This window comes from Phocoena phocoena, chromosome 2, assembly GCF_963924675.1.
Source record: "Phocoena phocoena chromosome 2, mPhoPho1.1, whole genome shotgun sequence".
Classification (NCBI taxonomy): domain Eukaryota; kingdom Metazoa; phylum Chordata; class Mammalia; order Artiodactyla; family Phocoenidae; genus Phocoena; species Phocoena phocoena.
In genome coordinates, this window is record NC_089220.1 from 66,868,082 (window position 1) to 66,883,046 (window position 14,965).

The window sequence follows — 14,965 nt, forward strand, 5'->3', positions numbered from 1 at the left end:
TGGGGAACTAAGATCCCATAAGCCACATGGCCCAAGAAAAAGTAGAGTTTAAGACAAAAATTGTTACTAGAGGCAAAGAAGGATATATTATAATGATAAATGGATCAGTCTGTTGGGAACACATAACTATAAATATATATGCACCTAACAACAAAGTCCCAAAATACATGAAGTAAAAACTAATAAAACTGAAGGGAGACATAGATAGTTCAACAATAATAATTGGTGACTTCACTACTCCACTTTCAATGATGACTAGAACAGCCAAACAGATGATGAGTAAGGAAAGAGAAGACTTGAACAATATTATAAACCAACTAGACCTAAGGGACATTCACCCAACTAAAACAGAATGCACATTCTTCTCAAGTATACATGGAAACATCTCCATGACTTAAAATAAGTACAAAACATGTACACTGAAAACTATAAAATATTACTGAAAGATTAAAGATGAACTAAACAAATGGAAGATATCTCATATTTATAAATTGGGAAACATTATTAAAATGGCAATACTTCCCAAACTGATGTACATACTCAATGTAATCTCTATCAAAATCAGAGCTTGTTTACTTTTAAATTTTATATATTTTTGGCTGTACCACGCTGCTTGTGGGATCTTAGTTCCCCAACCAGGGATTGAACCCAGGCCCCCTGCAGTGGAAGCTCCAAGTCCTAACCACTGGACCACCAGGGAATTCCCATCAGAGCTTGTTTATACATGGAAGCAACCTAAACGTCCATCGACAGATGAATGGATAAAGATGTGGTACATATACACAATGGAATATTACTTAGACATAAAAAAAAATGCCATTTGAAGCAACATGGATGGACCTAGAGATTATCATACTAAGTGAAGTAAGTCAGACAGAAAGACAAATATCATATGATATTGCTTACATGTGGAATCTAAAAAAATGATACAAACGAACTTATTTATAAAACAGAAATAGAGTCACAGATGTAGAAGACAAACTTATGGCTACCAGGGGAGAAAAGCAGGGAGGGATAAATTGGGAGACTGGGATTGACATATACACACTTACTATATATAAAGTAGATAACTAATAAGGACCTACTGAATAGCACAGGGAACTCTACTCAATATTCTGTAATGATCTATATGGGAAAAGAATCTAAAAAAGAGTGGATAGGGACTTCCCTGGTGGTCCAGTGGTTAAGACTTCAAGCTCCCAATGCAGGGGGCCTGGGTTTGATCCCTGGTCAGGGAACTAGATCCCACATGCCACAACGAAGAGCCCACATGCTGCAACTAAATGATCCTGCATGCCACAACTAAGTCCCAGAGCAGGCAAATAAATAAATATTTTAAAAAAGTAAACATAAGGGACTTCCCTGGCGGTGCAGTGGTTTAAGAATCCGCTTACCAATGCAGGTGACACGGGTTTGATCTCTGGTCCGGGAAGACCCCACATGCCGCGGAGCAACTAAGCCCGTGCGCCACAACTACTGAGCCTGTGCTCTAGAGCCTGCAAGCCACAACTACTGAGCCTCCGTGCCACAGCGTGCCCCAACTACTGGAGCCCGCGCGCCTAGAGCCCGTGCTCCGCAACAAGGGAAGCCACCGCAATGAGAGGCCCGCGCAGTGCAACGCAGAGCAGCTCCCACTTGCCGCAACTATAGAAAGCCCACGCACAGCAACAAACACCCAATGCGGCCAAAAGAAAATAATAAAGATAAATAAATATCTAAAAAAACATTAAAAAAAGTGGATATATGTATATGTATAAATGATTTACTTTGCTGTACAGGAGAAACTAATACAACATTGTAAATCAACTATACCCCAATAAAAATTAAAAAAATAAAAGTCAGGGGCTTCCCTGGTGGCGCAGTGGTTGGGAGTCCGCCTGCCGATGCAGGGGACACGGGTTCATGCCCCAGTCTGGGAGGATACCACGTGCCGCGGAGCGGCTGGGCCCGTGAGCCACGGCTGCTGGGCCTGTGCGTCCGGAGCCTGTGCTCCGCAGTGGGAGAGGCCATAGCAGTGAGAGGCCCGTGTACCACAAAAAAATAAATAAATAAAAAAAATAAAATAAAATAAAAGTCAGACACCAATCTCAAAAAAAAATTCAGAGCTTTTTTTTTTTTTTTTACAATTGACAAGCTGACCTTAAAATTCATATGGAAATGCAAACAACCCAAAATAGCCAAAATGATCTTGAAAAAGAACAACATTGAAGACTTCATACTTCATGATTTCAAAACTACAAAGCTACAGTAAGCAACTCAGGGTGGTGCTGGAATAAGGACAGAAATTCGGATCAATGAAACATAATTGAGAGTCCAGATAAACCTTTACACTCATGGTAAGTTGATTTTCAACAAAGGTGCCAAGGCGAGTCATGGGGAAATAAGTCTTTTCAACAAATAGTGCTGAGACAATTGGATATTCATGTGCAAATAAGAATAAAGTTGGACTCCCACCTCACAACATGTACAAAAATTAATTTAGAATAAATCATAAACCTAAATGTAAGAGCTTAAATTATAAAACTTTTAGAAGAAAACATAAATGTAAATATCCATGATCTTGAATTAAGCAATGGTTTCTTAGATTCTGAAAGCACACGTGACAAAAGAAAAAAATAGATAAATTGGACTTCATAAAAATTTTAAACTTTTGTACTTCACAAAACACCATCCAGAAACTGAGGGACTTCCCTGGTGGGGTAGTGGTTAAGAATCCGCCTGCCAATGCAGGGGACATGGGTTTGAGCCCTGGTCCAGGAAGATCCCATATGCCGCAGAGCAACTCAGCCTGTGCACCACAACTGCTGAGTCTGTTCTCTGGAGCCCGAGAGCCACAACTACTGAGCCCATGCCCCACAACTACTGAAGCCCACGTGCCTAGAGCCCGTGCTCCACAACAAGAGAAGACCCTGCAATGAGAAGCCTGTGCACCGCAATTAAGAGTAGCCCCCACTTGACACAACTAGAGAAAGCCCGCGCGCAGCAACGAAGACCCAACGCAACCAAAAATAAATAAATTAATAATAATAAAAAATTGGGCTTCCCTGGTGGCGCAGTGGTTGGGAGTCCACCTGCTGATGTAGGGGACACGGGTTTGTGCCCCGGTCCGGGAGGATCCCGCGTGCCGTGGAGCGGCTGGGCCCGTGAGCCATGGCCGCTGGGCCTGCGCGTCCGGAGCCTGTGCTCCGCGGCGGGAGGGGCCACAACGGTGAGAGGCCCGCACACCGCAAAAAAAAAAAAAAAAAAAAAAGTAACTGAAAAGGTGGGACTTCCCTGGTGGCGCAGTGGTTAAGAATCTGCCTGCCAATGCAAGGGACACGGGTTCGGTACAACTACTGGGCCCAAGAGCCGCAACTACTGAAACCCATGTGCCTCGACCCCCTGCTCCGCGACAGGAGAAGCCACCGCAATGAGAAGCCCGCGCACAGAAACGAAGAGTAGCCTCTGCTCGCTGCAACTAGGGAAAGCCCACACGCAGCAATGAAGACCCAACGCAGCCAAAAACATAAAAGAAACTGAAAAGGCAACACACAGGATTGGAGACTATATTTGCAAATTATATCTCTGACAAGGGACTTATATCCAGAATATTTAAAGAACTCATAACTCAACAATGAAAAAACGAATAACCCAATCTTAAAATGCATGAAGAAACTGAACCGATTTTTTTCCAAAGAAGGCATATGAAGAGCCAATAAGCACATAAAAAATGCTCAACATCATTAGTCATTAGGAAAATGCACATAAAAATCACAATGAGATACTACTTCACACTCACTAGGATGGCTATTATTAAAAAAGACACTTTTGGCTGGAACTGCCATCTTCCAGTCATTCACCAAAATGACGAACACAAATGGAAAGAAGAGAAGCACCTTCTATATGTTCTCTAGGCCTTTTCGAAAACATGTTGTTGTTCCTTTGGCCACATACATGCAAACCTACAAAGAAGGTGATATTGTAAACCTCAAGGGAATGGGCACTATTCAAAGAGGAATGCCCCACAAATGTTACCAAGGCAAAACTGGAAGAGTCTACTATATTACCCAGCATGCTGTTGGCATTTTTGTAAACAAACGAGTTAAGGGCAAGAATCTTGCCAAGAGAATTAACGTATATACTGAATGTATTAAACATTCTTAAGAGCCAGGATAGCTTCCTGAAACATGTGAAGGAAAATAATCAGAAAAAGAAGGAAGTCAAAAACAGTGGTACTTGGATTCAACTAAAGCACCAGCCTATTTCACCCAGAGAAGCAAACTTTGTAAAAACCAATGGAAAGGAGCCTGAACTGCTGAAACCCATTCCCTATGAATTCACGGCATGAAAGGTATAAAAAAAAATAAAAGGCCTTGGGACTGTTATAAAAACCACTGAACTGTACACTTTGAAAGCATTAATTGTATATGAATTATATTTCCATAAAGCTACTATTAAAAGTATATATATACACATATTTAATGTACACACATGTGTATATACAAGGTTTATATATTTAAATATATACATATGTGCATATATGATATATATCATGCACACATCAGAAAATTGAATATAAAACTAAAGAAAGTGAATAATAAAAAAATCTTGAAATCATCTAATGATGATTTTCAAAGAAAAACTAGTAGAGATATCATTTCCATGAAAGCTTGGTGGTTAATTTCCTTGGTCAAGAAGCTGCCTGCCTTAATCTCTAGATTACCTCAGCATATGCACATTCTCACATTAATAATACATATATACAGTCTGCAGGTATTATCAAGCCATTGGCATTTACCTAGTAAATCAAACATATTTCCTGGGCTCCAAGTTTATATTAAATTCTGCTTTACCTTCCAAGGTGTTTTAGACAAGGATTCAGATAAGCTTTGGCAAATGACCTCGAGGAAAGTAATTTTGGTTTTGAATGACCTAGATGGATTTTTCTGCTAAGGAGCTTTACTTGAATAACTGCTCACCTTTTTAACTCATCTGCTATGGCAGACACACTGATCTCTGAAAGTATAAGTTTAATCCTTAAGGCTGAAGGAAAGCAGCTAGTTTTCATAGCTCAGATAATCAAAGTCTGGCCCTCAGGCTTCTTTAGTTAGCTGATAAAAAGGATAAAAAGGACTCCTTGAATAACACATGAGCTGCGATGGTGTTGGATAGATGAATTTTGGACTCTGGTGATGTAAGAAGTACAAGAAAAGGGCTTAAGACTTGTTTACTGTCATTAATTTCATATTATTTAATATGATCACAATATATAATGTGTATGATTTTGTGTATGTATATATTTCTATATAGGAAAAAAGGTCATGGAAATGTTATCAAAATGTTAATAATAATGACCTCAAGGTGGTAGGTGATTATTATTGTTTTTTCTTTTTATTCTATTGGACTTCCCAAGTTTTACACTGTATATATGTATTACATTAAAAAATGTTTTTAATTGCAAAAGTGATTGTAAAAGAAATTCAAACACTAAAAAGAAATATAAAATAAAAATCGAAGTGCTCTCCCTTATTCCCTTTTTTCTGATTCACTTTTCAGAGGAAACCATTTAATAGTTTCAGGTATCATTCATTCATTCATTTAGGTCGCACTGCGCAGCATGCCAGATCTTAGTTCCCCAGCCAGGAATCAAAACCTTGGCCCCCCTGCAGCAGAAGCTCAGATTCTTAACCAGTGGACCACCAGAGAAGTCCCTCTTCCATTATGTTTATTCATATTATATACAGAATTTAAAAATGGGATCTTAATGTTTATGATTCTGTAACTTTCTATTCTAATTTTAAATATCTTTCATTTTTCTAAGTCAATCTCCTTTTAAACATCTGCACAGGTTAAATGAATCTGTGCAGATTTGTTCACTTTGCTATTGATGGGACATGTAGGCAGTTTCCAATATTCAGTAAGTATAAAAATGCTGCAGTAAATATCCTGGTGTATTTATTTTTCTGCACTCGTGCTATAATTTCTATATGCTTAATGCCTCAAGGTGTATTTCTTTTTATCATGGTGTGTGTGTGTTGGGGGGTTCATTTAGCCCAGTGAGAGAGAGAGAGCTTCTGCAGCCAGGCTTTCTGGATTCAAAATCCACCTTTGTTGTTTACCAGCTGTGTGATCTTACAGATTACTTAACTTTTATAGGCCTTCATTTCCCCATCTGTAAAATGGAGAAAATAACATTATCTCCCTTGTAGGGTTGTGAGGAGGATTAAATGAGTTAGTAATTACAAAGCACTTAAAAGGGTGCCTACACATAGTAAGCTCTGTATAAGTGTTTGTAAGTTAATTTTTAAAATATCTGTTCCTTTCATTATCCCCTATAATGTTACCTCTTTAATTTATTATATAACAAAAACATAAGAATAAACTTACTTGAACTATATTGAGTTTTAAAAAGCTTAAGTAAATAACTATAGTGCTCTCTCCATAGATAAAAGGTTAAATGATGCTGTAACTTAAAATTAAGAAACATTTCCATAAGATTATCTCAAAATGTCAGTATTGCTTCCTTTATCCTCTTGGACCTCCCATATATTTTTAAAAAATCATTTTTTCAAATACACACAAAACTACAGACACTAGTATAATGAACCCCCATGTACTTATTACCCAGATTCAATAGTTATCTCCAGTGCATGGCCAATTATGTTTCATCTGTACTCTACCCACTATCCCCTCAAACTATTTTGTAGCAAAGCCTAGTCATCATATCATTTTATCTGTAAATATTTTAGTATGCTTCTCTAAGCAATAAGGACCCTTTTTTTTTTTTTGGTAATATAACCATTATATCATTATCACACATTAAAAACAATTAACAATAATCCCTTAATAGCAAATATATAGGAGAAACTTCAAATTTATACAATTATTATATGTTTTCCCCAATATACTTTTTAAAATATCTAATAAGAAAATATAATTCATTATTTATTTATTTATTTTATTTATTTATTTTTTTCCTTTTTTCTTGGGTACGTGGGCCTCTCACTGTTGTGGCCTCTCCCATCGCGGAGCACAGGCTCCGGACGCGCAGGCTCAGCGGCCATGGCTCATGGGCTCAGCCGCTCTGCAGCACACGGGATCCTCCCGGACCAGGGCACAAACCTGCGTCCCCTGCATCGGCAGGCGGACTCCCAACCACTGCGCCACCAGGGAAGCCCCCTATAATTCTTTTTTTAAAAATTAATTAATTTATTTTTTTTGGCTATTTTGTGTATTTGTTGCTGTGTGTGGGCCTTCTCTAGTTGTGGTGAGTGGGGGCTACTCTTCGTTGCAGTGCACGGGCTTCTTATTGCAGTGGCTTCTCTTGTTGCAGAGCATGAGCTCTAGGCGCGTGGGTTTCAGTAGTTGTGGCACACAGGCTCAGCAGTTGTGGTATGTGGGCTCTAGAGTGCAGGCTCAGTAGTTGTGGCTCAAGCACTTAATCACTCTGAGGCATATGGGATCTTCCTGGACTAGGGATCGAACCCATGTTCCATGCAGTGGCAGGAGGATTCTTAACCACTGTGCCACCAGGGAAGTCCCAGAAAATAGACTTCTTTACAGAACTTAGGTTCTTGAAAGTCTTCTATTGAATGAATTTTCATAAATCAGATCCTACTTTTCCTTTAACTAAGTTATAAAGTACTTATTATGCACCTGAGCATGCTAATAAAGAGTAACAACCTTTTTTTTTTAGCCTTGGAGAAAGAACAACTAACTAGGAACATAAAACACACAACTTTTACAACTATTATTTGTTTTCTGTCTTCATTACCAAGGGACATATGATGGATAGAGTGAATCTTGTAAATAATTGTCAAAATTTTAGAATATATTTATAAATATATCATTTTTGAAATCTTTAGAAAAGAAGAATGATTCCTAGAAGACAGCAATACTAAGAATTAGTCATCTCAAGCTACACTTACTATCTTATTTTTTTAACTTTCAATTTTGAAATAAATTGAAAAAATTTAAAAAAAATTTTTGCAAAAAAAAAATTGCAAAAAAAAAATAAAAAAGACTTCCTATATATATCCTTTACCCAACTTCCCCAAATGTTATTATTTGGATGTCATAGTTGAAATAAGTGGATTTCAAGAAGGCAATTGACAACATTTCCTTTAAAATCTTGGATACAAATATGTTCATTCTGTACTACAAGACGCAATTTTGGTTTTCATTTTCTTAGTATTGTCACTTTTTAAAAAAAAAGTATGTTAAAATTCTTATTGCTAAGAAGGATGTAAGTGGGTCAGGTGATAAATACTGTTAGGTAAAGTCATAGTTACCTGAACAACTACATCAAGAGAATGTTACTTAATGCATAAAAAACTGCTTGGTGAAAGGTTTGTGACACACCAGTGCCTTTGTTTTGGCCAAGTTCTGTCGCACCTTTATCTAATCAACTACTAACAAAGAATTTGGAAGGATGGCTGATACATTTCACTACCCAATTGGGATTCAAAGAGATTGCCACAGGATGCAGCACTGATGCAGAATCAACAAGACGAAATTTAATAAGTCTAAACATTAAGGACAAAAACATTAACCGCTAAATTAAAAGACTGAAGAAAAGCTGGCTTGGCAGTTCAGGTAGCAAGAAGTAAGGGCTTTAGTTTACTGCAGACTCTGTATGAGCCTAAAGAGTGATATGACTACCACCCTCCCAACCCAATGCAACAGAAGACTACTCCTCTGTCCTGGTCTGACCACCTTTAAAGCACAGTTTTAGACTTAGGAATAAGTTAAACAATTTTAGGAGAAACTGGACCATGACCAAGGAGGGTAAAGCTGTTGAAGGAACTAGACTTACTTTGCCTGGAGAAAAAAGGACGTGGAATCATGACTGCTGTCTTTAATTGTGGTGACCTGTCCCATGGAAGAGGGAGCAGACCTAGCATGCCATATTAGAGAGCACAACTAATAATGTAATTAATATTAATAGCTGGCACTTTTGAGTGTTTAATATGTGGTAGGCATTTACATGCATTATCTTGTTTATATATTTATTCTATGAGGGGTTAGTTTCTATTATTATCTTAGGCTTATAGATTAGGAAAACAAAACTCGGGCCAAGGCAACATAGTACATCAAAGTAGCTAATGTCCATAATGAATTAATACTTGTAATATATTTAGAAGAGTGTTAGGACATAAGTGCCTAAGAAAATTAAGCAGCAATAATAATAATGATAGTGTCATTATAATTATATTTAAATATTATTATTATTGTATTGACTTGGGTCAGTGGTTCTCAGCCTTGGCTACACATTAGAATGACTTTAAAAAATACTGATGTCCGAGGACTTCCTTGGTGGTCCAGTGGGTAAGACTCCACGCTCCCAATGCAGGGGGCCTGGGTTTGATTCCTGGTCAGGGAACTAGATCCCGCATACATGCCGTAACTAAGATGTCTGCATGCCACAACAAAGACCCCACAAGCCGCAACTAAGACCCAGTGCAGCCAAAATAAATAAATAAACATTTTAAAAAAATACTGATGTCCGGATCCTACCTTCAGAGAACCTGACTGAAGGGGTCTGAGATATGACCTGATCATCTGACATTTTAAAAGTTCCCCAGGTGAAGAAAACATTCACAAAGACACATCTGATAAAGACTACTATCAGAATATACAAAGAACACTTACAGTTCAACAAGAAAATGAACAATATGCTTAAAAAATGGGCAACAGATCTGAACAGACACCTCATCAAAGAAGATATACAGGTAGCAAATAAGTATATGAAAAGATGCTCCACATCACATGCCATTAGGGAATTGAAAATTAAAACAATAATATGATACCACTACACACCTATTAGAATGGGCAAAATCCAAAACACTGACAATAGCAAATGCTGACGAGAATGTTGGGCAACAGGAACTCTCATTCACTGCTTATGGAAATCAAAATGGAGGGGAATTCCCTGGAGGTCCAGTGGTTAGGACTTGGCACTCTTGATCCCTGGTCAGGGAACTAAGATCCCACAAGCTATGCAGCTCAGCAAAAAAAAAAAAAAAAAAGAAATTCAAAATGGTATAGCTACTTTGGAAGACAGTTTGGCAGTTTCTTACAAAAGTAAACATATTCTTGGGCTTCCCTGGTGGCGCAGTGGTTGAGAGTCCGCCTGCCGATGCAGGGGACATGGGTTCATGCCCCAGTCTGGGAAGATCCCACATGCCACGGAGCAGCTAGTCCCGTGAGCCATGGCCGCTGAGCCTGCGCGTCCGGAGCCTGTGCTCCGCAACGGGAGAGGCCACAACAGTGAGGGGCCCGCGTACCGAAAAATAAATAAATACATAAATAAAATAAAAAGTAAACATATTCTTGTGGGAGGGAGGGAGAATTAGATGAAGGTAGTCAAAAGGTACAAACTTCCAGTTACAAGAAAAATATGTACTAGGGATGTCATTTATGACATGATAACAATAATTAACACTGCTGAACGTTATAAATGAAAGTTGTTAACAGAGTAAATCCTAAGAGTTCTCATCACAAGGAAAAAATAATTTTTTAACCTATTTCTTTAATGTGGTATCTATAGGAGATGATGGATGATCACTAAACCTACTGTGGTAATCATTTCATGACATATGTGAGTCAAATAATTATGTTGTATACATCTTAAGCTTATACAGTGCGGTATGTCAATTATATCTCAGTAAAACTGGAAGGAAAAAAAACAAACATATTCTTACCATACAATCCAGAAATTACGGTCCTTAGAATTCATCCAAATGAGTTGAAAACTTACGTCCATGTAAAAATTTGCACCTGGATGTTTACAGAAGCTTATTTTTATTGCCCAAACTTGGAAGCATCCAAGATGTCCTTCAGTAGGTAGATAGATAAATAAACTTTGGTACATCCGGACAACAGAATATTATTCAGCCCTAAAAAGAAATGAGCTATTAAGCCATGAAAAGACATGAAAGAACATTAAATGCATATTACTAAGTGAAAGAAACCGACATGAAAAGGCTATATACTATATGATTTCAACTATATAACATTCTGGATAAGGTAAAATAACAGACAAGGTAAAAAGATTAGTGGTTGCTAGGAGCTAGGGGTGAATGGGATGAATACATAGAGCACAGGTGATTTTTAGGCCTGTGAAACTATTCTATAATGATGGATATGTGTGATGATATATTTGTCAAAATCCGTAGACTATACAACACCAAAAGTGAACTCTAATGTGAACTATGGACTTTGAGTGATAATGCTGTGTCAACCTAGGTTCGTTAATTGTAACAAATGTACTATCCTGTGGGGGATTTTGACAGTTGTGCATGTATAGGGGCAGGAGGTGTATGGGAATTCTCTGTATTTTCGGCTCAACTTTACTGAGAACCTAAACTGCTCTAAAAAAATAGTCTATTAAAAAAAAAAGTGCCCCAAGTGACTCTAATGTGCAGCTAAGGTTGAAAATTACTGGTCTAGGTTCTTTGCATACGCAATCTCCTTCAACTCTTCTAATGTTCATCCAATTATGTAGCTGTTGTCATCCTTTTTTACATATGAGGAAACTGAGGTTTGGAGGGATCAAATAATTTATCCAAGTTCACCCAGGTAGTAAAATGGGAACAGGGTTTCAGATATTGGTCAGCCAGCTTCTACCACACCACTTTTTAATAACTGGAGCTAATAGATCGGGGTAAAATGCATTGCCTCATGAAATAATCATTTCCCAACACTGGAAATATCATAGAAAAGGCTGGATAACAAGTCAGGGATGGCACAGACAAATTACTACATTTTTTTTTTTCAGTACGAGGGAAGACAGAGTAGGTTATCTTTAACATTCCTTCAGACTCTTTAGAGCCCGAAGAGTTGAAGGCCTGAGTTTCAGAAAGAGACCGGTCCCTGAGGAGCTATGAAACCCTGAGCAAGTCACCTAACTTCTCTCAGCTTTTCCTCTTATATAAAGATAATACCAAAAAAAATAATAATACCGACTCTGTTAGATCATTTTTATATATATAATAAAATTATATATGAGGATTAAATAATAATATATGTAAAAGTCTCTTGCTAACTGTAAAGCTTCATAGAAATCAATTTTAACTTTAAGGTGTTTAATCATCCTAAAACCTGGTTTGCATTACAGCACCCCTTTGTTTAAAATGTCCAAAAGCTTCCCATCACCCAAAGAACAACACTGTTCACCCAATGTTCAGACTCCTTAGCACAAGACCCTTAGCTAATTGATTCCAATTAACCTCAATGTTCTCTTCCAGCCACTACCTCCACCCTAGGTTCCAGCCAAATTAATTTCCTACTCTTCCAAAATGACTGATTACATTCTTTCATATTCAGAGCCTCTCAGAAATTGAGGAAAGCCACAGACATCCCCATTTCCAGTTAAAAGTTCAAGAAATGCCCAGACATTTTTTGTAGTATATTTGAAATGTTTACAGCTAACAATGCTTTCGATACATAAAAAACTTAGTGTCATATAATTGTTATTCATAAGATTTTAAAAATTACTTCATTGTAACGCCAATCAGTGGGATAAGAGTTTAAATTTGAATGAACGTCTTCCTTTTTGATCTTGTTGAACAGTTCCAGCTGTGTATATACTGAAGCTCCTTCATGAAAGTGGGGCCTATACCAAAAGCAGCCTGTTCCCTCTCCTCCCCCAAGAGGAGTCCTCTCCACATCTCTATGCCTCTCCACGTGGTCTTCGTAATGTTTGGCCAGCTCCAAACATGGTTCACACATTATTTTTGAAGCCTTCCAAGATATCATTACCTCCTTGATGGTCCCAGTGTACCTGACAATATTATGTAGTAAGCATGATCATGGAGCCAGACACAGTGGATGTGAATACATCTACCTTCCTCTAGACTTTTATAGTTTATTTAAGATGATGTCTGTGACTTACTCACTGTACCTTACACTGCCTGGCACATAGCAATTCTTAAAGTTCATTATTCTTAGATTTTGACATCAAGGTGAAATATTAACATGTAAATATATCCTGGTTTCTTGGGACATATATTCAAGCACGGTCAGTTGCCTTCATCTGGGTCTCCTGTTTTCTGCAGGGCTTTATTCCTTTCCTTTAATGCTCTTTTTCCGGGATCTCATTTCAATTAAAAAATGATTCAATAATAAAATCACAAAAAAGGTCAGCATTTTTGGATAAGGTTTCTTTAAAGTATACTACAGCCATTAATTTTCCAGGTAGGAAGTGGGTGGTATAAATAGAGATGGTGAGGGAATAAAGGAAACTATACCTTTATATAATTATTTAAATTCTGAACTATTTTTTTAAAAAGTATTTTAAAGATTTCTTCTCCATTCTTATTGCCAAAAACTAGGCCCTTTCTCTCTCCACTACTGTAGGATTTTAGCAATCTCCCAGTTAATCTCCTTGTCTAGGTAGCTCCTTTTAGCCATTCTGGACACTCTTGCCCTATACATCTTTGTAAGACTTTTATAATTTTTCCAGTCAATGTTCTAGTCCAGAACTTGTTAGCTTCCTCAGCCTAAATTCTGCATCCCACACATTTAAGTCCCCGCTTACTTTAGCTCCTATTTTCTATATCATTGCTTAATGCTGGTTTTTGCTTGGGGCACAGGTCCTCTTTCCTTTGTTTCAGAACAGATCAGGCTTTGCCTGTATTCTTACTCCTCCCTTGAAGTGTTCACATTCTACCCATTCTTCAAGTCCAAAAGGAATGCCACTTCCTCCTTGAAGATTTTCCTGGCAGCTCCAAATCACATTCATAGCTCACAAATAATTATTCTCATGTGCTGTACTTGGGACAAGATAGTGGAATCCTCCACTCTTTTCTCTTAATTTGACCTATTAACAGGAGACCTGGGAACACTTACCTGCTACAATGGGACATGTACCTGTAGATATCTGAGGTGCAAATCTGTAATTTCTAAAATACTAGTTCTTCAAGCATATGTAGCAGCTTCTCTGATTGCTTAAAGGAACACGACTCAAATACTATCATGTAATACTCATTTTCGTTTAAAATATGAAAAAGTGATAGTACAGGGGGTGTACGGGGCATGGGTTTATTTATCTCACAAACCACTGGATTCATTTCTTGATTAAAAAAAAGCTATATTCACATTTCCAATTAATTACATCCTAAATGTCTCCAAGCCCGTCCCATAAGCAGGCATATTTTGTTTTCAACGCGTGTAAAATAAAACGTTTGAAGGTAATAATAATAGACATATTGGAGACTACAACGCAGAGAAAAAACTCAAAAGCACACTCGAGTTCTACTGGGGACGCCACTGGGCCTGATTCACGCTTTTGGGAGCCGCAGTGCTCTCTCTCATCTGTACAATGGAGAGGATACTCGACAATATTTACCTCCCAGGGTGGTGGTGAAAGTTTTCCTTTCTGGTGAACTGCCGGGCGGTTTGCCTACCGAATGGAGGCGCTTTTCTTCCCCCGACGCACTTCCGTGCGCGAGGAGGGATGACCAGCCGAGAGAGCAGGGGAAGCTCGTGGCGGAGGTCACCTGGGCCGCAGCTTTGACGGGCGGCGTCGGGGCCTTCAGCTGGAGCACGTCAAATGTGTACACACCGTGCAAAACACGCTGAGCGTGCGTGCACCCGTGTGCGCGGGGTGCTGGGAGTGCGCTCGGATTGACAGCAAAGCGTGAAGGCGCAGGGCGTACGACAGAAAAGCGACAGCCGACGAGGCCGAAGGAGTCCGAGGCCCCGGTAGCGGCGACGACGCGTCCGGTCGCCCGGCGCCCCGGCTAGGCGCCCCAGCGCTGTGGGCCGACTGGTCTCCGCAGCGCCCCACGTGGCGGCCGGCAGGGTCGAGCGGGGAAAGCATATTTGCTCCGCCTCCGCCGCGCACGGTTGCCCTCCGCAGTTTCGCCGCCCGGCTCTCACCCGACCCTCCACCCATCCCCCTCCCGGATCGCGATGGACGCTGCATCCCCCAGCCGCCGCCGCCGGCAGCACCACGCGGGGCTCTGAGCAGCTGCAGGGCCTG

General features: G+C 39.2%; 1 pseudogene; it reads left to right on the plus strand.

Annotated features, from left to right (window-relative positions):
- Positions 1-3,840: 3,840 nt before the first annotated feature.
- On the plus strand, positions 3,841-4,327 carry LOC136119130 (large ribosomal subunit protein eL21-like; annotated as a pseudogene).
- Positions 4,328-14,965: the final 10,638 nt, after the last annotated feature.